The sequence below is a fragment of the Macaca mulatta genome, chromosome 5 (genome assembly GCF_049350105.2).
Source record: "Macaca mulatta isolate MMU2019108-1 chromosome 5, T2T-MMU8v2.0, whole genome shotgun sequence".
Taxonomy (NCBI): domain Eukaryota; kingdom Metazoa; phylum Chordata; class Mammalia; order Primates; family Cercopithecidae; genus Macaca; species Macaca mulatta.
Genome location: NC_133410.1, coordinates 155,338,883 through 155,361,676, shown reverse-complemented (window position 1 = coordinate 155,361,676; position 22,794 = coordinate 155,338,883). Strand labels below are relative to the sequence as shown.

Here is a 22,794-nt window from a genome sequence, read left to right as displayed (position 1 = left end):
TCCTAAAAATAATTCTGCAGAAAATTTAGAGTGAAATTTTAGCAACAGATTGATTACATGAAAGAGAAAACAGAAGGAAGAACAAAAAAAGTCCAAAATAAAATTATCCAATTCAAGAAGCTGTTATTAGTATAATGTACCGGTCATAATGGACTTTTGTCGTATTTTCTCGTGATTTTGTGTTTTTATTACAGATTCTCCTTTAGCAATGGTGTGAAAGAGCCTTGTTTCTCTAGTTATAATTGCTGTTTTGATCATGAATAAGATCCATCATTTTTTAGGGTAATTATTGTCTCAAATTATGTTTATACACTCTCTGTTAATCTCTTTGAGAGTCTGTGTATGTAGTGAATAAAGTCACTAATTCCAAAACCACACTGCTTGAGTTAAAAACCCAGCTCTTGCACTTGTAAGATCTGTGACCTTGGGCTAGTTACTGAAATTTCTAGGTGCCTCAATATTCTCACCTCGTAAAGTTATTGTGAGTATTAAATTAACATGTGGAAAGCACTTAGGATAGTGCTTTGCAGCAGGAGAAGTATTATCTTTGTAAGTTTCTGTTGTTCTCTACACCCTTAGTGGTATCAAACAATTCCCCTTCGCCAGACCCTCAGATGATGCTGGGTGGCAACGGTATTCAAACCCATTTTCCCAACCACTACAGTATTCTGTTGTTTGCCATAAAATTAACTTTATTTCACAAGGATTTAGGTTTTTTTTTTTTTTTAAGGAAATCAAGTTTGAAATTAATTTGAATGAGTGAAACTCTTATTTCTTTAGTTCCTGAAGTGGAGCAAGTGCTTTCAAACAAGGTATCTCATTTCCTTTTTCTCTTACATCCCCTCTCTTTCTCCCCTGGGCTCATTTGCCTCCCCTCTCTCCTATTCCTTGAAATCTAAAAAGCCCCTTTTTGTCCTGGCCCTTCTTCTCCACGACTCCCTTACCCACCTTGCTCCATTCTCTCCTGCGTTCTTCCTTCTTGACCCTCCTCCTTGCTCTCTGACCCCCGGGTCTTCCTCTCCCTCTCTCCCATGGCCACCACTTTGTTTCCCCTCTTGTTTCGAGTCCTCCCTTGTCTGTTGCTCTAGCTGTGCTCAGGTTTTGCATGTCGTGTGCTTCCTCTGCTACCCTCTGGCTCCCTGCCCATTTCTTTGCCTTTATTGACTCTTCTCTCCTTGATTTTGTATTTGCTTTTATTTCCTTTTTAGGATACAGTGGTGAAAACAGGCAAGACCTAAACCCTTGTGAGGCTCACAGTCTAATGAGGGAGCTTCTCCTATAGCATAGGAGAAAAGATATAGTCCATGAATATATGCAGTATGATATGGTGTATGAATCAAGTTGTATATTTGAAGGCATATATATTTGAAGATAGTGCAAATACCCAGAATCCTCCAAATTTTCTATTAGAATAGGGATAAACTGGTAAAATTTAACTTCTGGCAGTTGACACAGCTTTTGGATATTATTTCTTGTACCTTAACTTCAGAAATTAAACTCTTATCCAAGAATCAAAAATCAGAGAATAAAATACACACTGGTAAGATATAAACTCTTGGCAAAAACATTAAGAAAACGCAAGTATAAAAATATTGCTCCTCTTACAGTGTATTTTCCTTACGCTTTCTGTTATTAGGAAAATATAGGTTAGCCATGCTCACGTTATTCAGAAGGGCGGAGTTTGAGTATTGTTTGGAGGTAGGGTAAAAAGTTGGGCTTTTTGCCCTTCTGTTTTGAAAAACAGTCCTTTTAAAAGCTCAGGCCTTTCCCCTCAATTCCAAACGCATACCCCACCACCTATTTGATATTTTCACTTAGATGTCTTCAACTATAATGTACTAAAAACTGAACTTAACTGTTTTTTTCTCTAAATTTTTCTTCTAACACCTTAAATCTCAACCACATTGGAATATTATTTAGGCATTTTCCAAGCAATCTTCTCTTTTTAGTCTGCAAGCTCCTCTTATCTGCCCCATTCAGGCCCATGGCTTTTAAATACTATCCATATGCCAATGACTTCCAGATTTGTATCTCCAATCCTGATCTCTCCTGGGACTCCAAACTTTGTAAAGGCAATTGCTTCCTTAGCACCTCCACCCGGATTTCTAACATAATTCAAATGGAACCTCCACCTCTCTAGTCTTCTCCATCTTTTAAATAGTAGCATTATCCATCCACCCAGTCACTTCAGCCAAAAATCTGGAAATCCTTCAATTCTTATCTCCCCCAGCTCCATATTCAAGCCAAAAGCAAACTCTGACCTTTGTGTTACCAAATATATATCTCAAATCCACCCTTTTGCCTCTATCTCTGCAACTGTCACATCAGTTTATGACACTATATTGTCTCACCTAGACACTGCAGTAAGCCCTAAACTCACCTTCCTGCATGCACTCTGTTCCCTCCCACCCCCGCATAAGCAGAAAGAGGCCAAGTAATTATTTTAAAATGTAAATCAAATGCAATTTCCCTGCTTAAAATACTTCCATTATTTCTCATTCACACTTCCATTACTTCTCGTTCTTCTGAGAACATAAATATAAATCCTTACCCTGTCCTAAAATATGAGATAGCCCCACCCCTATCTCTGACCTCATTGCTTCCTACTCCTTTTTATCCACCCCACTGTAGCGAATTGACATTCTTGGAGTTCTTTAAGCATGTCAAGCTAGTTCCTGCCTTAGAACATTTGCCTTGGCTGAATGCTCTACATGAAATGCTCTGAACTTCACATTGCTGGCTTCTTGTCACTCAGATCTCTGTTCAATGCCACATCTTCAGAGGGGCCTTCCCTTAGCAACTAAAGAGTGGCCATCAGGTCGCCCCCTCCCTTTTTTTTTTTTTGGAAATGGAGTCTGACTCTGTTGCCAGACTGGAGTGCAGTGGCACAATTTCGACTCACTGCAACCTCTGCCTCCCAGATTCAAGCAATTCTCCTGCCTCAGCCTCCTGAATAGCTGGGACTACAGGCGTGCGCCACCACGCCCAGCTAATTTTTGTATTTTTAGTAGAGACAGGGTTTCACCATGTTGGCCATGATGGTCTGGATCTCTTGACCTCATGATCCGCCCACCTCGGTCTCCCAAAGTGCTGGGATTACAGGCATGAGCCACCGTGCCCTCTCCCTAACCCCGCCCCCTCCCAATTCTTTTTTTTAATAGAGAATTGTCATTTGGCCCAGGTTTTGTCATGTGGCTCAGGGTGGTCTTGAACTTCTGGACTCAAAGGATTTTCCTGCTTCAGCCTCCCAAAGTGCTATGGATTACAGGCATAAGCTGCCCCACCTGGGTCACTCTTTAAAATTACTATATTTGAATATTTGAATTATCCATGTAGCATTTATCTTCTCATAGTTTTCTTGTTCATGTTATGTTCTTTTTTTTTTTTTTTTTTTTTTTTGAGACGAAGTCTTGCTCTGTCGCCCAGGCTGGAGTGCAGTGGCCCTATCTCAGCTCACTGAAAGCTCCGCCTCCCGAGTAGCTGGGACTACAGGTGCTCGCCACCTCGCCCGGCTAGTTTTTTGTATTTTTTAGTAGAGACGGGGTTTCACCGGGTTAGCCAGGATGGTCTTGATCTCCTGACCTCGTGATCCGCCCATCTCGGCCTCCCAAAGTGCTGGGATTACAGGCTTGAGCCACTGCGCCCGGCCCATGTTATGTTCTTATTGTTGTTGTTTAATTTGGCCAAAATATAAGTTTAATGAGAGCAGGAACTATATCTGCCTTGTTTATTATTCTAGTGTCTAGAAAAAAACCTGGCACAGAATTGGTGATCAAAAACATGTCAGTTCCTTGAACCAATAAATAAATTTGTAACCAGTTTCACACCACTTAAGACTGGTATTCTCTCACTTGTGAAAGTTCACACTTCTATTTCATTTTGTCATCGTTGTTTTGAGACAGAGTTTCACTCTTGTTGCCCAAACTGGACTGCAGTGGTGCAGTCTCAGCTCACTGCAACCTCTGCCTCCTGGGTTCAAGCAATTCTCCTGCCTCAGCGTCCGGAGTAACTGGGATTACAGGCACATGCCACCCCACCCGCCTAATTTTTGTATTTTTCGTAGAGACGAGGTTTCACCATGTTGGCCAGGTTGGTCTCGAACTCTTGCCCTCGAGTGATCCTCCCTCCTCGGCCTCCCAAAGTGCTGGATTACAGGCATGAGCCACCATGCCCCACCTCTATTTCATTTTTGTATAATATTTTAACATTTTGAAAACTTGTCCTGAATCTTTAAAAGCAAACCCAATATTTTTGGGCTTCATATTACTCATGCAAGGTATTGTAATTGTATTCTTAACAATTTTCAAGAAGTAAAAATATTATAAAACCAAAATTATAATGGTTGGAAAAATATTGGAGTTACCTTTTCTGTAATTATTATAGTAATTGTAATTAGAATTAGTGCATCTTAAAAATATCCTGCATCCTAGTTAGTTACCTTTTACTATGTAATCATAGAAAATGGACCACTCATCCTCCCCTCTGGGTCTTTGATGGACTGTTAATTGAAAATATATAATTAGTGTAAAGTGGTCAAATGAGAATGTTTTAGAGGAAATAACTAGGTTTATAAGAGTTCTCATTCCTTAATAAAACCATAGAATAATTACATACTTAAAAGAATGGTGGTTCCAACACTAAAATTATAGGGAAAATGGGTAGGAAATGATTTATCCTTAGTACTGAGAAAATGCTCATTCATTTTGAGCTTGCTCATTGAACAGAGTGACATTTTAGACACTAAAAATCAAAATAATGCATGAAAATTCTATGTTATAATGTAATAATTCGAGCGTTGTTCCAAGGTCTATGATGTCATCAAGATCCTGTCCTGGAATTGTTCACTAAATGCTTATCAGGGATATTAATAAAATTAAGTGAAGTTGTTCTTTTCCTATAAGATTCATTTAGGAAATGCATATTGTCAATCTCATATTTAAGATTGACAACTCTAATTACTAGAATCTTCTGAATTTTAAAATAGAATAGGGATTATCTGATAACAGAAATAAACTGTAGAAAGTTGTATTTAACCTTTGGAGAAGAGATTTAAACAGTAAACTCTGAGAATTAAACATCCACAAATACGATATACATTAGCGAAATCTCATTCTAAAAGTGGTATGTATACAAATGCTTGCATCTTAAAAGAATTAATTTTGTATTTCTTTAGTAGTGTTTTAAACTAGAGAAACTAGAAAAACTGGTAGGTTCATATCTATTTATGTCAATTGTGTGTATCTAAAGGTGGAATACTAAGTACAATTTGAGGGAATCATAATTAGCTAATTATAAAGCTCCATTTTAAGAGTAAAAATTTTAAGTTTAAATAAGACCTAATCAAAATTTTAGGCATATCACTACTTTCACTTCACTCACCTCAAAAACTTGAGTGGAAACTCCATTTACTGCTGCTTCTACATGGCCTGGCATTTGGCCTGGCTCAGAGTGGTTGTCAAATGAATGAATGAATGAATGAATGAATGAATGAATGAATGAATGAGTTAATTTTTACTTAATAACATATAAAAATAACTTAGGAAATTCATATATATGTCCACTTATTTGTGGTCTCTAATTTTCCTAATTAAGACTCTCACCTAAAACAATAAATAATTGAAATCTCAGAAATATAATTAGAATATCAATTAGATATTTATACTTTTGTTTCTTAAAAAAATGGTTATGTTTGGCCTAACTGTATATTTTCATATATTTTGTCCTATGTCTTTGATATCTACCAGGAAAATCTATAATTTTAGTGACTTTTATTTACATCATCTTCAATATTTGTATTGTTTCTCAATTATAGTTTACTTCATTGGCTTACAAATATCTTTGATACCATTTTATTTTTTCCTAGGTAACTTTTTTCTCATATAAATTTTATGTTTTATACCTTGAAGAAAGAGAAAGAATTGTTCACCTCAACAAACAAAAGTTATTTTTGATGTAATATGGAGAGACTCTGGTTAAATTAACAAAGTTGGTTGGAATGAATCATTTGAATAAACAGTTCTCCTAAACTGTCCCTGTGGGCATATAACATAGTGTTATATGTGCCCTTCCTGTATCTAACAAAATGATCACATAAGTCCTATTTCTCCCCCTCCTCACCTTGCCAGAAATTTCTTTATTCAGTCAGTTTGACCGATCTTGGAGCTTCATGATTATACGGAGGTATGCAGAGTTGAAGATGTGTTTTACCTCTACTGCTGTAATGGTATAAAGCTGCTCCTGTGTTGTTTTTATGTTCATTTCCTTCATAAAATACTAGAAACTGACTTATACAGCAAAACATTCTCCCATATAAGGGTTTCTGTTCAAAAGAGTGCACATGCATGTTTTTGCTTTTTGTGTGTTTGGTGGGGTGAGGAGGAGAGAGATGAGCAGAAGGGAGGAGATGGTGGAGCCTAAAGGGTTACAAGTCAGTGAAGAAAGGAAATTTTGTCCCCTAGAGCCTTTACAAATGTAGATCAATCCTAGATAATATCCTCCTCTTAGAGATTTTCATGAGGATTTTTAGAAGATTTGGGGGTGGCAGAAGATGCTCTTTTCTCTGAGGCTCAATGTGATTATTTGTAAAATAAGAATAATATTTTCCTCATAGGGTGACGTGTGAAAGTTAATGACACAATACATACGAAGTATTTAGCATTGGCCCCCATGCTTCATAAGAGCTAGGTAAACAGTATTTATTTGTGGAGAATAGCTTTTAATGGAGGTAACACTGACAGACAACAACACCACCCTGAATTTTTGCAGCTCAAGCTGTTGCGAAGGACTTCTTGAAGAGATATTTAAATGATCATTTGATCGGTGCCAGTGACATCAAGGTCATATTTTTCAGAAATTCTGGTTACTTCAACATTCTCAGTTAAGAAGAATGGTATATGAACATGGGAAAGTAAGAGCAGTAAACGAATTAGAGGATAGGTACATTTATTTTCACCAGCCATTAACCAAATGACTTGGCCGAAATGACCTTTTGCAGTGACTGAAAACAAAACATAGTAATCTCAGCACTTTGGGAAGCCAAGGTGGGCGGATCACTTGAGGTCAGGAGTTCAAGACCAGCCTGGCCAACATGGTAAAACCCTGTCTCTACCAAAAATATAAAAAATTTACCGGGCATAGTGGCATACGCCTGTAATCCCAGCTACTCGGGATGCTGAGGCAGGAGAATCACTTGAACCTAGGAAGCAGAGGTTGTGTAAGCTGAAATCATGCCACTGCACTCCAACCTGGGTGACACAGCAAGACTGCACCTCAAAAAAAAAAATGTAAAAAATATTTCATTAGCTAAATCCAACTCTACGAATAGTAAAATTCTATCCAAATCAATGTGAATTGGTTCACTCATTCCCAAACTTCTTTTTACTACAGTGTATTAGGTTGAACCATATGAAATTGCAAATATTTGATCACTTTTTATCGATAAGAACATAAGTCTTTTTTTATATATACTTTAAGTTCTGGGATACATGGGCAGAGCATACAGGTTTATTACATAGGTATACACGTGCCATGGTGGTTTGCTGCACCCATCAACCTGTCATCTACATTAGGTATTTCTCCTAATGCTATCCCTCCCCTAGTCCCCCACTCCCCAATAGGCCCTAGTGTGTGATGTTCCCTTCTCTATGTCCATGTCTTCTCATTGTTCAACTCCCACTTATGAGTGAGAACATGCAGTGTTTGGTTTTCTGTTCCTGTGTTAGTTTGCTGAGAAGTGTTAGTTTGCTGAGAATGATAGTGTCCAGCTGCATCCATGTCCCTAAAAAGGACATGAACTCATCCTTTTTTATAGCTGCATAGTATTCTATGGTGTATATGTCCCACATTTTCTTTATCCAGTGTATCATTTATGGATATTTAGGTTGGTTCCAAGTCTTTGCTATTGTGAACAGTCTTTGCTATTGTGAACAGTGCTGCAATAAACATATGTGTCTATGTGTCTTTATGGTAGAATGATTTATAATCCTTGGGGAATATACCCAGTAATGGGATTGCTGGGTCAAATAGTATTTCTGGTTCTAGATCCTTGAGAAATCTCCACCCTATCTTCCACAATGGTTGAACTAATTTACACTCCCACCAACAGGGTAAAAACGTTTCTATTTCTCCATATCCTCTCCAGCATCTGTTGTTTCCTCACTTTTTAATGATTGCCATTCTAAATGGTGTGAGATGGTATCTCAAACGTTTCTATTTCTCCACATTCTCTCCTGCATCTGTTGTTTCCTGACTTTTTAATGATTGCTGTTCTAACTGGCGTGAGATGGTATCTCATTGTGGTTTTGATTTGCATTTCTCTAATGGTCAGTGATGATGAGCTTCTTTTTCATATGTTTGCTGGATGCATAAATGTCTTCTTCTGAGAAGTGTCTGTTCATATCCTTTGCCCAGTTTTTAAGTGAGTTGTTTTTTTCTTGTAAATTTGTTGAAGTTCTTTGTAGATTCTAGGTTTTAGCCCTTTGTCAGTTGGCTAGATGGAAAAATTTTTCTCCCATTCTGTAGGTTGCCTGTTCACTCTGATGATAGCTCATTTTGCTGTGCAGAAATTCTTTAGTTTAATTAGATCCCATTTATCAATTTTGGCTTTTGTTGCCATTGTTGTTGGTGTTATAGTCATGAAGTCTTTACTCATGCCTATGTCCTGAATGGTATTGCCTAGGTTTTCTTCTAGGGTTTTTATGGTTTTAGGTCTTACGTTTAAGTCTTTAATCCATCTTGAGTTAATTTTTGTATAAGGTGTAAGGAAGGGGCCCAGTTTCAGTTTTTTGCATATGGCTAGCCAGTTTTCCCAACACCATTTAATAAATAGGGAATCCTTTCCCCATTGCTTGTTTTTGTCAGGCTTGTTGAAGATCAGATGGTTGTAGATGTGTGTCATTATTTCTGAAGCCTCTGTTCTGTTCCATTGATCTATATATCTGTTTTGGTACAGTACCATGCTGTTTTGGTTACTGTAGCCTTGTAGTTTGAAGTCAGGTAGCGTGATGCCTCCAGCTTTGTTCTTTTTGCTTAGGATTGTCTTGGCTATACAGGCTCTTTTTTGGTTCCATATGAAATTTAAAGTAATTTTTTAAAAATCTGTGAAGAAAGTCAATGGTAGCTTGATGGGGATAGCATTGAATCTATAAATTACTTTGGGCAGTATGACTATTTTCACAATATTGATTCTTCCTATCCACGAGCATGAAATGTTTTTCCATTTGTTTGTGTTCTCTTATTTCCTTGAGCAGTGGTTTGTAGTTCTCCTTGAAGAGGTCCTTCACATCCCTGTAAGTTGTGTTTCTAGGTATTTTATTCTCTTTGTAGCAATTGTGAATGGGAGTTCACTCATGATTTGGCTCTCTGTCTGTTATTGGTGTATAGGAATGCTTGTGATTTTTGTACATTGATTTTGTATCCTGAGACTTTGCTGAAGTTGCTTATCAGCTTAAGGAGATTTTGGGCTGAGACGATGGGGTTTTCTAAATATACAATCATGTCATTTGCAAACAGAGACAATTTGACTTCCTCTCTTCCTATTCGAATACCCTTTATTTATTCCTCTTGCCTGATTGCCCTGGCCAGAACTTCCAATACTATGTTGAATAGGTGTGGTGAGAGAGGAACATCCTTGCCTTGTACCGGTTTTCAAAGGGAATGCTTCCAGCTTGTGCCCATTCAGTATGATATTGGCTGTGGGTTTGTCATAAATAGCTCTTATTATTTTGAGATACGTTCCATCAATACCTAGTTTATCAAGAGTTTTTAGCATGAAGGGGTGTTTAATTTTATCGAAGACCTTTTCTGCATCTGTTGAGATAATCATGTGGTTTTTGTCGTTGGTTCTATTTATGTGAGAGAAATTATGTTTTGTGATTCGCGTATGTTGAACCAGCTTTGCATCCCAGGGATGAAGCCAACTTGATCGTGGTGAATAAGATTTTTAATGTGCTGCTGGATTTGGTTTGCCAGTATTTTATTGAGGATTTTCGCATCAATGTGCATCAGGGATGTTGGCCTGAAATTTTCTTTTTTTGTGTGTGTCTCTGCCAGGTTTTGTTATCAGGATGATGTTGGCCTCTAAGATGAGTTAGGGAGGAGTCCCTCTTTTTCTATTGTTTGGAATAGTTTCAGAAGTAATGGTACCAGCTCCTCTTTGTACCTCTGATAGAATTCAGCTATGAATCTGTCTGGTCCTGGGCTTTTTTTGGTTAGTAGGCTATTAATTACTGCCTCAATTTCAGAACTTGTTATTGGTCTATTCAGGGATTTGACTTCTTCCTGGTATAGTCTCGGAAGAGTATATGTGTCCAGGAATTTATCCATTTCTTCTATATTTTCTAGTTATTTGCATAGAGGTATTTATAGTATTCTCTGATGGTAGTTTGTATTTCTGTGGGATCAGTAGTGATATCCCCTTTATCATTTTTTTATTGCATCTGTTTGATTATTCTCTCTTCTCAATTAGTCTGGCTAGCATTCTATCTATTTTGTTAATCTTTTTTTTAAAAAAACAGCTCCTGGATTCATTGATTTTTTGAAGGATTTTTTGTGTCTCTATCTTCTTCAGTTCTGCTCTGATCTTAGTTATTTCTTGCCTTCTGCTAGCTTTTGAATTTGTTTGCTCTTGATTCTCTAGTTCTTTTAATTTTGATGTTAGGGTGTCGATTTAAATCTTTTCTGCTTTATCAATGTGGGCATTTAGTGCTGTAAATTTCCCTCTAAACACTGCTTTAGCTGTGTCCCAGAGATTATGGTACGTTGTGTCTTTGTTATCATTGTTTTCAAAGATCTTATTTATTTCTGCCTTAATTTTGTTATTTACCCAGTAGTCACTTAGGAGCATGTTGTTCAGTTTCCATTTGTGGTTTTGAATGAGTTTCTTAATCCTGAGTTCTAATTTGATTGCACTGTGGTCTGAGAGACTGTTTGTTATGATATCTATTCTTTTGTATTTGCTAGGGAGTGTTTTACTTCCAATTATGTAGTCAATTTTAGAATAAGTGTGATGTGGTACTGAGAAGAATGTACATTCTGTTGATTTGGGGTGGAGTCCTGTACATGCCTATTAAGTCCACTTGGTCCAGAGCTGAATTCAAGTCCGGAATATCCTTGTTAATTTTCTGTCTTGTTGATCTGTCTAATATTGACAGTGGGGTGTTAAAGTCTCTCATTATTATTATGTGGGATTCTAAGTCTCTTTGTAGGTCTCTAAGAACTTGTCTTACTCATCTGGGTGCTCCTGTATTGGGTGCATATATATTTAGGCTAGTTAGCTCTTTTTGCTTCATTGATCCCTTTACCATTACGTAATGCCCTTCTTTGTCTTTTTTTTCATCTTTGTTGGTTTAAAGTCTGTTTTATCAGAGACTAGGATTGCAACCTCTGCTTTTATTTTGCTTATCATTTACCTGGTAAATATTCCTTCATCCCTTTATTTTAAGACTATGTGTGCCTTTGCACATGAAATGGGCTTCCTGAATAGAGCACACCGATGAATCTTCAGCCTTTATCAAATTTGCCAGTCTGTTTCTATTAATTGGGGTATTTAGCCCATTTACAGTTAAGGTTAATATTGTTATGTGTGAATTTGATTCTGTCATAACGATGCTAGCTGGTTGTTTTGTCCGTTAGTTGATGCAGTTTCTTCATAGTGTTGATGGTCTTTACAATTTGGTGTTTTTGCAGTAGTTGGTACTGATTTTTTCTTTCCATATTTAGTGCTTCCTTCAGGAGCTCTGGTAAGGTAGGCCTGGTGGTGACAAAATCTCTCAGTATTTGCTTGTCTGTGAAGGATTTTATTTCTCCTTCAATTATGAAGCTTAATTTGACTGAATATGAAATTCTGAGTCGAAAATTCTTTTAAGAGTGTTGAATATTGGCCCCCACTCTCTTCTGGCTTGTAGGTTTCTGCAAAGAAATCCACTGTTAGTCTGATGTGCTTCCCTTTGTGGATAACCCGACCTTTCTCTCTGGCTGCCCTTAATACTGTTTCCTTCATTTCATCCTTGGTGAATCTGATGATTATGTGTCTCAGAGTTGCTCTTCTCAAGGAGTTTTGTGGTGTTCTCTGTATTTCCTGAATTTGAATGTTGGCCTGTCTTGCTAGGTTGGGAAGTGCTCCTGTATAGTATCCTAAAGCGTTTTCTAACTTGGGTCCATTCTCTCTGTCACTTTCAGGTACACCAATCAAATGTAGATTTGGTCTTTTCACATAGTCCCATATTTCTTGCAGGCTTCTTTCATTCTTTTTCTTCTTTTTTCTCTAATCTTATCTTCACACTTTATTTCATTAAGTTGATCTTCAATCTCTGATATCCTTTCTTCTGCTTGATCAATTCAGCTATTGATACTTTTGTATGCTTCACGAAATTCTCGTGCTGTGTTTTTCAGTTCCATCAGGTCATTTATATTCTTCTCTAAACTGGCTATTTTAGATAGCAATTCGTCTAACGTTTTGTCAAGGTTCTTAGCTTCCTTGCATTGGATTAGAACATGGTCCTTTAGCTCAGAGGAGTTTTTTTATTACCCGTTTTCTGAAACCTACTTCTGTCAATTCGTCAAACTCATTTTCCATCAAGTTTTGTTCCCTTGCTGGTGAGGAGTTATGATCCTTTGGAGAAGAAGAGGCATTCTGGATTTTGGAATTTTCAGCCTTTTTGTGCTGGTTTTTTCTTATCTTCGTGGGTTTATCTACCTTTGGTCTTTGATGTTGGTGACCTTCGGATGGCATTTCTGTGTGGACATCCTTTTTGTTGATGTTGATGCTATTCCTTTACGTTTGTTAGTTTTCCTTCTAACAGGCTCCTCTCCTGCAGGTCTGCTGGAGTTTGCTGGAGGTGCACTCCAGACCCTGTTTGCCTGGGTATCACCAGCGGAGGTTGCAGAACAGCAAAGATTTTTGCCTGTTCCTTCCTTTGGAAGCTTCGTCATGGAGGGTCATCCTCCAGATGCCAGCTAGAGCTTTCTTGTATGAGGTGTCTGTCAACCCCTGCTGGGAGATGTCTCTCAGTCAGGAGGCACGGGGGTCAGGGACCCACTTGAGGAGGCAGTCTGTCTCTTAGCAGAGCTGGAGCACTCTGCTGGCAGATCTGCTGCTCTCTTCAGGGCCAGCAGCCAGAAATATTTAAGTCTGCTGAAGCTGTGCCCACAGCCGTCCCTTCTCCCAGGTGCTGTGTCCCAGGGACATGGGAGTTTTATCTATAAGCCCATGACTGGGGCTGCTGCCTTTCTTTCAGAGATGCCCTGCCCAGAGAGGAGGAATCTAGAGAGGCAGTTTGGCTGCAGGGGCTTTGGGGAGCTGCAGTGTGCTCCACCCAGTTGGAACTTCCCAGAGGCTTTGTTTACATTGTAAGGAGGAAACCGCCTACTAAAGCCTTGGTAATGGTGGCTCCCCCGCCCCCACCAAGCTCGAGCAACCCAGGTTGACTTCAGACTGCTGGGCTGACAGCGAGAATTTCACGCTAGTGGATCTTAGCTTGGTTGGCTCCGTGTGGGTGGGATTCGCTGAGCTAGACCACTTGGCTCCCTGGCTTCAGCCTCCTTTCCAGGGTAGTGAATGGTTCTGTCTTGCTTGCATTGCAGGCAGCACTGGGGTGTGAAAAAAGAACTCCTGCTTGGTGTCTACCCAAATAGCCACCCTGTTTTGCACTTGAAACCCAGGGCCCTGGTGGCATAGGCACCGGAGGGAATCTCCTGGTCTGTGGGTTGTGAAGACCATGGGAAAAGCATAATATCTGGGCCAGAGAGCACCATTCCTCACAGCACAGTCCCTTGTGGCTTCCCTTGGCTAGGCGAGGAAATTAACCCCAACCCTTGCACTTCTCAGGTGAAGCAGTGCCCCACCCTGCTTCGGCTTGCCCTCTGTGGGCTTCACCCACTGTCTAACCCTTCCCAAAGAAATGAGCCGGTTACTTCAGTTGAAAATGCAGAAATCACCCACCTTCTGTGCTGAGCTCACTGGATGCTACAGACCAGAGCCGTTCCTATTTGGCCATCTTGCCAGACATTGCAGAACTTAAGCCTTATATAGCTTAGTCTAACAGATAGAACTTTCCTACTAAGTTAATTTCAAGATATTGAATGGTGAGTAATCACAGCTCTTTAAGAGAACCTTATCCTAATAGCCTGCTTGCCATCTGTTTCTTCTTGAAGATGAACTGCTGTAACTGTCGAAAGGTCAGTGTGGGACATGCCAGGGTAAGGTTGGAAAATATGTGAAATGGTGAAATTAAAAGTAAGAAAGAAAATTCTTTCTCTTACCTTTTTAGGGACACTACAACAAAGCTTCTCAACGCTTTCAGCAAGCTTTTGACACAACAGTAGAGCTAATGAGCATGCCTCTGATGGATGAGACAAAAGTTCACTATGGAATAGCAAAAGCTCATCAGATGATGCTTACAGTGAACAACTATATAGAGTCTGCAGATCTCACCAGCCTCAACTACCTGCTGTCATGGAAGGAGAGCAGAGGTGACATTGAACCTGATCCAGTTACTGGTAAGGCATTGGTTTTTAGAACACTTTAGTTTTCATATCATTCTCAGTGATTAATTCACTTTCATTGGAAAGGTTCACTCAAATGTTGGTGATTTTAATTTGATTGGTAATTTTAATTTTAATTTTATGGATCTATTACTACATGAAGGTTGGATATGCTTGTTGCTAAATTATACCTTTGATGTTTAAGAGAAGCATAAAATAGTGGTAATAATGTGGTGTACCTGATAAATCACCATTCTCATGCTGTTTTTTTTTTTTTCAATCAGTTATCTTAGTCAACAATACGTACTGATGAGGCATAGGAATGTGAAATAAGCTTATGCTTTTTTAGCATGCTCCGTGTTATACCTTACTGAAAAGAGTGACTGTTGATGAATGCTAATTTGCTTTATCTGCTTACTTTACTGATGAGTACTTTTATCAGTCTGAGTTTGAATATTAATTTAGAAAATAACTGGTAGTAATCTTTCTCAATTCTACTTTTTTCCTACATACTTTTTCTTATGAAGAATTCTATTCAAAATAGTCAATTAAAAACCAACAACTAGAAGGGATGCAAGGGTCACTATTATGTGCCAACTAGGTTTGGCTCAAGTCCCCAGTTAAGAACTTTAGAATGGGATATTTTAAAAAACAAAACAAAATAAAATTTAAAAAAATACTGCCTATGACAGACTTTAGAGTTTCTTTTATTTGTGTGCAAATCAAACTTTTTAAAGTAAAATATTTTGGCATAACTCAAATGGAATCATAAGGCAAACCTTTTGTAATGTGAAGAAGTATCTTCTATTTGATTTGAACTCTTTGTTTTCCCCTGTGGTCATTTAGATGAAACAACAATCTATTTTGGTATTTATTTCCTCCATAGAATAAATTGTAAATAATAGCAAATTAAGCACACATGAGTTTTGCTGACTTTTTTAGGTCAGTAGAATATTACTTAACAACGCACCATCCTCTACTTATAAAATAAGGAAAGATCTTCCAAATACATCCATAGTAAGAGAAAACAAGATGAAGTCTTCAAAAAATTGGCAGCTTCTTGAGTTTCAGTGTGTTAAAACACTTCCAAAATATTTACAGTCCATTATTAACTGACTGCTTTCAGGTCATATTGTGCTTACTTCAGCATGCTGTCTTGTCATCATGTATTTGAGAGTTCTGTAGTTTTGAGTTATGTATCCTTCAGGTTCTCATATTTTCTGCCCAGAATGTCAGAAAATAACCCAGAGGAAACATGACCCATATTAGATTACTTATTCTGATGAAGGTTTAGTAGAAGATAAGTAAAACTACTCGCATTTTCAGATTTATTTTGGATCAACTCCGACCATCACAATGGTAAATATGAAAAAAAAAAAAAAAACTCCTGAAAAAAGTATCTTCTGATCAGACCTATGTCCATTCAAGGCCATCCTGATTTTCGCTTTAAAAAAAATCTTTTTTTTTTTTCGAGATGGAGTCCTGCTCTGTCGCCCAGGCTGGAGTGCAGTGGCGTGATCTCGGCTCACTGCAAGCTCTGCCTCCCGGGTTCACACCATCCTCCTGCCTCAGCCTCCCGAGCACCTGGGACCACAGGCGCCCACCATGATGCCCGGCTATTTTTTTTTGTATTTTTAGTAGAGACGTGGTTTCACAGTATTAGCCAGGATGGTGTCGATCTCCTGACTGGGTGGTCCATCTGCCTCGGCCTCCGAAAGTGCTGGGAGTACAGGCGTGAGCCACCACACCTGGCTTTTTTGTTTTTCTTTGTTCTGTAAGACTATGTATTTTTCTATACATTTTATGTTTTATTTCCATGCTTTTGTAAGGTCACATTTTTTTTTTCCCCAACAGGACTTAGGAGCAAAACAAAAGCATATCAAAATATTATTCAGACATTAAAAAACAGCTATTCGCCTGGTAGAGGGGGCAGATTAAGTTGTTCAGAATGCTATAAAATAAAACAATCATTTGCTGATTTATTTCACCTACATTAGAAACATATGCATGGATGAGCCACAACATTATAAAACTGAAAAATAAAAACCTTTTGGATCCAAGTATAAGTGAGAAATTAATTCTCATACTACTGTCATGGTTTAACATTTTCAGAGGTAGCCATTCTATTTGGAAATAAAGCCTATAGGATATTATCAAACACGTTTGTTTACATAGACATATTTTTTAGTTCAAAAGACAGGAAATTCTGCTTTAAAATGCTTCAGAAATATTTCTTGAACCACAACTCTTAACACCATCTCTGCTCTGCTTAAAAATCTTCCTTGGCTCCCCACTGCCTGCTCATTAAATACAAGCTTCTCAACCTTTTCTGACCACTTCCCTCCCCTGCCTTATGCCACTCCCCCTGCCCTCTGCACATCACATGCTTTACTATCACCTACTTTCAGTTCTAGCCCCATCCAGGAAAATCTTGCCATTTTGCTAGGTCATTCTCAGATGCTGAACGCTTCCATGATGCCCTCTCATTTAAATGTGGTCTCTTCTCTGTCCCACATTGAATGTCATTCATTTCTCTCCACGCACTTTTCATTTGGCATATTCTGCATCCTACCACGGCCATTTCTGTAATCCCCTTAACTGCCTGATTAAGGGTACAAGTCTCTTGAAAACAGGTCCTTGTTCTTGGTATTCCCTACAAAAGAAGACACGATGTTTGGCATCTACTAGGTACCAAGTAAATATTTGTTGAATTAAATAGAATTCAAAATGAGTATGTATGCCCTAATCATAAACTAGTTTGCATTAACTACTTTTTAAACAAAATGCATAGTTTCCCCATCTTCTTGGAAAACCTGTGATCCAACACTGCATTTTGATTACTATCCCATTATCACATGAATGAAGGATGACACTCACCCAACATGATGTCAACAAAATGAAAAAATACAAAAATATTATTTGGAAATCTGAGCAGAGCTTTTAAGTTTTCAACTTTTGCCTTTCTTCTAAGAAAAGGCGTCTTTAATCTTGCCATTGAAGGGCCCTATGTATTCAGAAAAAAACAGATCAAAGATCAGAAAGATACATTTTAAAAGCTGTGCAGTTATCTTCACCTCTGAGACTTCCATCCTCCAAACAAATCATTAGCTCAGAGAGCAGGCAATATTCTTTTAAGCAGAGGAACATGACCTCCTAAGGGAATAGAGCAGTGAGAGCACTCAGGTCTCTAGATGAAATAGAACAGTGAGTCACCAGCAATCATCTCTCATCTTTATACCTTTCAGAGGGAACACAGCAAATATAGACACCTTCATTCTATTCTAACACTCTTAGATAGGGTTAGACCTGATTGCTTATTCTTTCTTTCCAATATTAAAATAAGAATAGATTATCCTTCCAAACTTAAGGATTTAGAAGAAATTCAAATTTATTACAGTTAAATAAAATTGTTCATCCTAAACCAACTGAAATTAGTTGGCTCCAGAAGACTTAAGAGCCTATGAATTTCTGCTGATTTCTCCAGAATATAGTTTACTTTCCTTACTAGAGCTATTATCTCTACAGTCAAGAAGAATTTTTTTTTTTTAATGAAAGGCTCATTCATCTGGCCTTTTGGAGATCTCAGACCCACGTATGGAACAGCAACACAGAAGCAAAAGCTTTCCATATTCAACTTAATAGCAGTGTTAGCCTAGAAATGTAATTATAGCCATTTAAACACCAACATTGTTTTTTTCTTATTTCAGACAATATTTATTAAGTTGACAATAATTGTAACCATCATCCAGTATTTATTAAGGACCCATAATTATGCTGTGTGCTACATAATTACACAATCAATACCTCATGTGTTGCTTTTGTTTGTATTATCATGAAGTGCTCTCTGTGTATATGCTTTTTTATGATTTTTTAATTATTATTATACTTTTAAGTTCTAGGGTACATGTGCACAACCTGCAGGTTTGTTACATATGTATACATGTGCCATGTTGGTGTGTTGCACCCATTAACTCGTCATTTACATTAGGTATATCTCCTAATGCTATCCCTCCCCACTCCCCCCTCCCCACAGTAGGCCCCGGTGTGTGATGTTCCCCTTCCTGTGTCCAAGTGATCTCATTGTTCAATTCCCACCTATGAGTGAGAACATGCAGTGTTTGGTTTTCCGTTCTTGCGATAGTTTGCTGAGAATGATGGTTTTCAGCTGCATCCATGTCCCTACAAAGGACATGAACTCATCCCTTTTTTCTGGCTGCATAGTATTCCATGGTGTATATGTGCCACATTTTCTTAATCCAGTCTGTCACTGATGGACATTTGGGTTGATTCCAAGTCTTTGCTATTGTGAATAGTGCCACAATAAACATACATGTGCATGTGTCTTTATAACAGCACGATTTATAATCCTTTGGGTATATCCCCAGTAATGGGATGGCTGGGTCAAATGGTATTTCTAGTTCTAGATCCTTGAGGAGTCGCCACACTGTTTCCCACAATGGTTGAACTAGTTTACAGTCCCACCAACAGTGTAAAAGTGTTCCTATTTCTCCACATCCTCTCCAGCACCTGTTGTTTCCTAATTTTTTTAATGATTGCCATTCTAACTGGTGTGAGATGGCATCTCATTGTGGTTTTGATTTGCATTTCTCTGATGACCAGTGATGCTGAGCATTTTTTCATGTGTCTGTTGGCTGCATAAATGTCTTCTTTTGAGAAGTGTCTGTTCATATCCTTTGCCCACTTTTTGATGGGGTTGTTTTCTTCTTGTAAATTTTAAACACCAACATTTGATTAAACACCACTTCATTGATAATAATTATATCAGTAAGATGGTTTTAATGTACTTTCTTATTGTAGCCAAATGTAAATGACATCAGAGAAATAAGATGCAAATCCTGACGATAGAAATATAGTAGATTAAACTGCTGGCAGTCAGTACTTAAAGAAACTATTTTCTACAAAATGGCATGTAAAGGTTTCCTTGAATGGCAATGATATCATCGTAGTTTTATGAATCATTTAGTATTCTTAAAAGAGAATGATCAAAACCATAACTTTGTCTGACGGCCCTTGGTTTATGTTGGCTTAATGGGAGGCCCTGGGCTTAATGTTGAGTCATGTTTTTATACCCTGTTCCTTGCTTGTATTTTTCATTCATGAACTCAACCCTTTAAAAAAAAAAAAAGTGAAAAAAATCACATTCACGAGTGACTCCTCAGCTTTTATTACAATCAGCTACGTCTGTTGGTTAATAACTTTAATAATGAGGAGGAAGCCATAGAATTAGCCAGAAAGTCAGCAAGCAAATAGGTTTCATCCATCTTAAAATCACAGAGCAACTCTCTGTCTCTAATAATGTTTTCAAAACCAACACAAAGAAAAAGAATCTGGTGAAAAATATGACTGAATCAAAGCTCACCTACTGACAGCTTGGTGTCATTCAGAGAGGCTACTAGTTAAGAGTCCAGTGATCTGAGCACTAACATATTGAGCACTAATTAGCTTTGTGACTTTCAGCAAAAGATTTCATTTTGTCTCCTTAGCCTGTTACCTGAGGTTAAAAATATATGTCCATAAGATTCCTCTGGAACATGATTTCTCAGTAAGAGCATCTTTTTCACTAAACATGGTATTTTGTTGTCTTTTTAAAATTTTATTATTATTATTATTATTATTATTATTATTATTTTGACAGAGTCTCGCTCTGTGGCCCAGGCTGTGGAGTGCAGTGGTGTGATCTACACTCACTACAAACTCTGCCTCCCGGGTTCACACCATTCTCTTGCCTCAGCCTCCGCAGTAGCTGGGACTACATGTGGGCGCCACCATGCCCAGCTAATTTTTTGTATTTTTAGTACAGACAGGGTTTCTGTTAGCCAGGATGGTCTCAATGTCCTGACCTCGTGATCTGCCCGCCTCGGCCTCCCAAAGTGCTGTGATTACAGTGTGAGCCACTGCACCTGGCCGGTATTTTGTAGTCTTTGAGAGTATATCTAGATGTTCATGAGCATTTTATTTGTTGTTTTTCTCCCAACAAACATTGGCTTCTGTGAGTTTTCACAAAAGGAAACTTATTATTATCATTATTTTTATTATATATTACACAACTGTAGGAAGACCGAGTGTATTTGATCCCTCTGCTAGAATTTATAATAGAATTTATTTTTCCCTGGTTGGTACTCTTCAGGTTGCTAATCTTAGTGAACTATTTTATTTGAAGACTTTGAATTCATCCTCCTGTATTCAACCCTGTGTCTTAATTTCCCTTAGCATTTCTTCAACCCTGCCCTATCCCCCACTGTTCCTGGGGCTCCTGATTTCTGAATATTCCTGCTTTTCTCCTCATGATTGTCCCTCTTCATACACTTTAGTTTGTGGCTATCTCTCCCCTCCTATATCTGGTGCCACTCCTACATCCTATAGTCCATATGTTCAAGGAGGTAGTAGGAACTTGAAGAATCATGGAATAAAATGTCCAAGATGAAAAATAAATTGGATGGGATTAGCAGCAGATGACACAATGCAAAGGAAAAGGTTAGTGAACTTGCAGACGTAGCAATAGAAACTATTCACAATGAAATACAGAGAAAAAATACTGAAAAAAAAATTGAACAGAGAATGTCAGAGAATGGTGTGTCAACTTCAAGAAGCCTAATATATGATTAAGTTGGAGGCCCCAAAGCAGAGGAAAAAGAAGAGAGAACAAATATATATATTATATTATATATAATATATAGTTATATATATTATATTATATATTTAAATATATATAATTTTTATATTATTTATATATTATATTATATATTATTTATATATTATATTATAATATATTATTAATAATATATTATTGTATATTATAATAAAATATATAATATATACATTATATATAATATATAATATACATTATATAATGTATATTATATTATATATATTATATATCTATTATAAATAATATATATATAAAACAAAGTAATCAGTTGCCAGTTGTCTTACAAATTTGATTTTAAAAAACCACAAACTGGAATTTAAGAAGCTCAATAAAACCTAAACAAAAGAAACATGAAGAAACTAAACCGAGGCATACCATAGTCACAGTGCTTGAAATCAGTGATAGAAAGAAACATCTTAAAGCAGCCATGGTGTGGTGGGAGAGGAAGGACACTATATACAGAGACAGGACAAAGAAAAAAACAGAAAAATCGTTGTAAAAAATACAGTTCAGAAGAAAGTATTTAAAGTACTGAAATAAAAAAAAAATAAGCATCAAACCTAGAATTGTATACTCAGTGAAAATATCTTTCAAAACCATAGGCAAAATAAAACTTTTGCCAGCCATACAAAAGCTGAGAGAATTAATTACTAAACATCAGTACACAAAATGTTAAAGTCCTACACACTGAAGGAAAAGGGATCCAGTTTGAAATCTGCATCTGTGCAAAGAAATAAAGAACATGAAAATTAGAAATATATCAGTAAAAATAAAAGTTTTTCTTTTTAAATTTGCTTTAAAAATGATTGATTATTTAATGCAAACAAATAATGCATTGTAGGGTTTATAACAAATGTGAAAATAAATGTAAATTAAATGGAGAAATCTGATTTTGTAGAGGCACCTTCAGTTTCCACCAGGCAGACAACTGCCAGCCTGGGGACCACCATAGCTCAATATTTGAACTGAATGTTGTCAGTGCTCATCAGTTTCTTCTTTGGGAACCCACTGTTTTAGCATCCATATCTCATTGCCTGGTTGTCGGGTTCCTCTAAAAGGGATTTGTTTTTAATTTTGACCTTGTTTTTGTTTTTGTTTTCTTAGATTGCAAAACCTTTACCTGGCTCAGGGTGGGTGATATATTTTGATCCTGGGTATTTTGGAGCCCCAAATCATCACAGCCTCCTGCACAAAGGGGGCTTCTCATGTCGGCTTTGTGGGTTTTAATGGCTTTCTATTTGCTATGAGAAATTGTTTCAGGCTCATGGTATACAACTTTGCATCCAGACCTGGAATCTACTATTTCTACAAGGACCCCCAACAAAAGAAATTTTTGAAAAAGCAAAAGCAACTTCTAAAAATCTAAAAATAAATAAACAAATAAAGTCAATGACCCTAAATATGTATCCAGTTGGTGATATAATCACACAGAAAGGAAGAATTCCAGGTGGCTTTAAAACAGAAATTTGATCATACATCTCTAATGGATTATATCCTAAAAAATGCCTCCCACCCAAACAATCTAAAACTTTTTTCAGTAATCATGTTGTTGGTACTGATGTTGACATTATGATGATGATGTATGGTTTAGGAGACATTAAATGGATAATTATTTAATATACTAAGTCTTTATTCACGGTGTC

At 37.4% G+C, this 22,794-nt stretch overlaps 1 protein-coding gene across 1 annotated transcript in view; it reads left to right on the top strand.

Annotated features, from left to right (window-relative positions):
• The window catches only part of TTC29 (tetratricopeptide repeat domain 29), a 262,985-nt gene that overhangs the window by 133,265 nt on the left and 106,926 nt on the right, over positions 1-22,794 (top strand). The window contains exon 12 of the mRNA XM_078002717.1: positions 14,268-14,496. The gene's annotated coding sequence lies outside the window, so the exon portion shown is untranslated. The remainder of the gene's footprint in view (positions 1-14,267; positions 14,497-22,794) is intronic.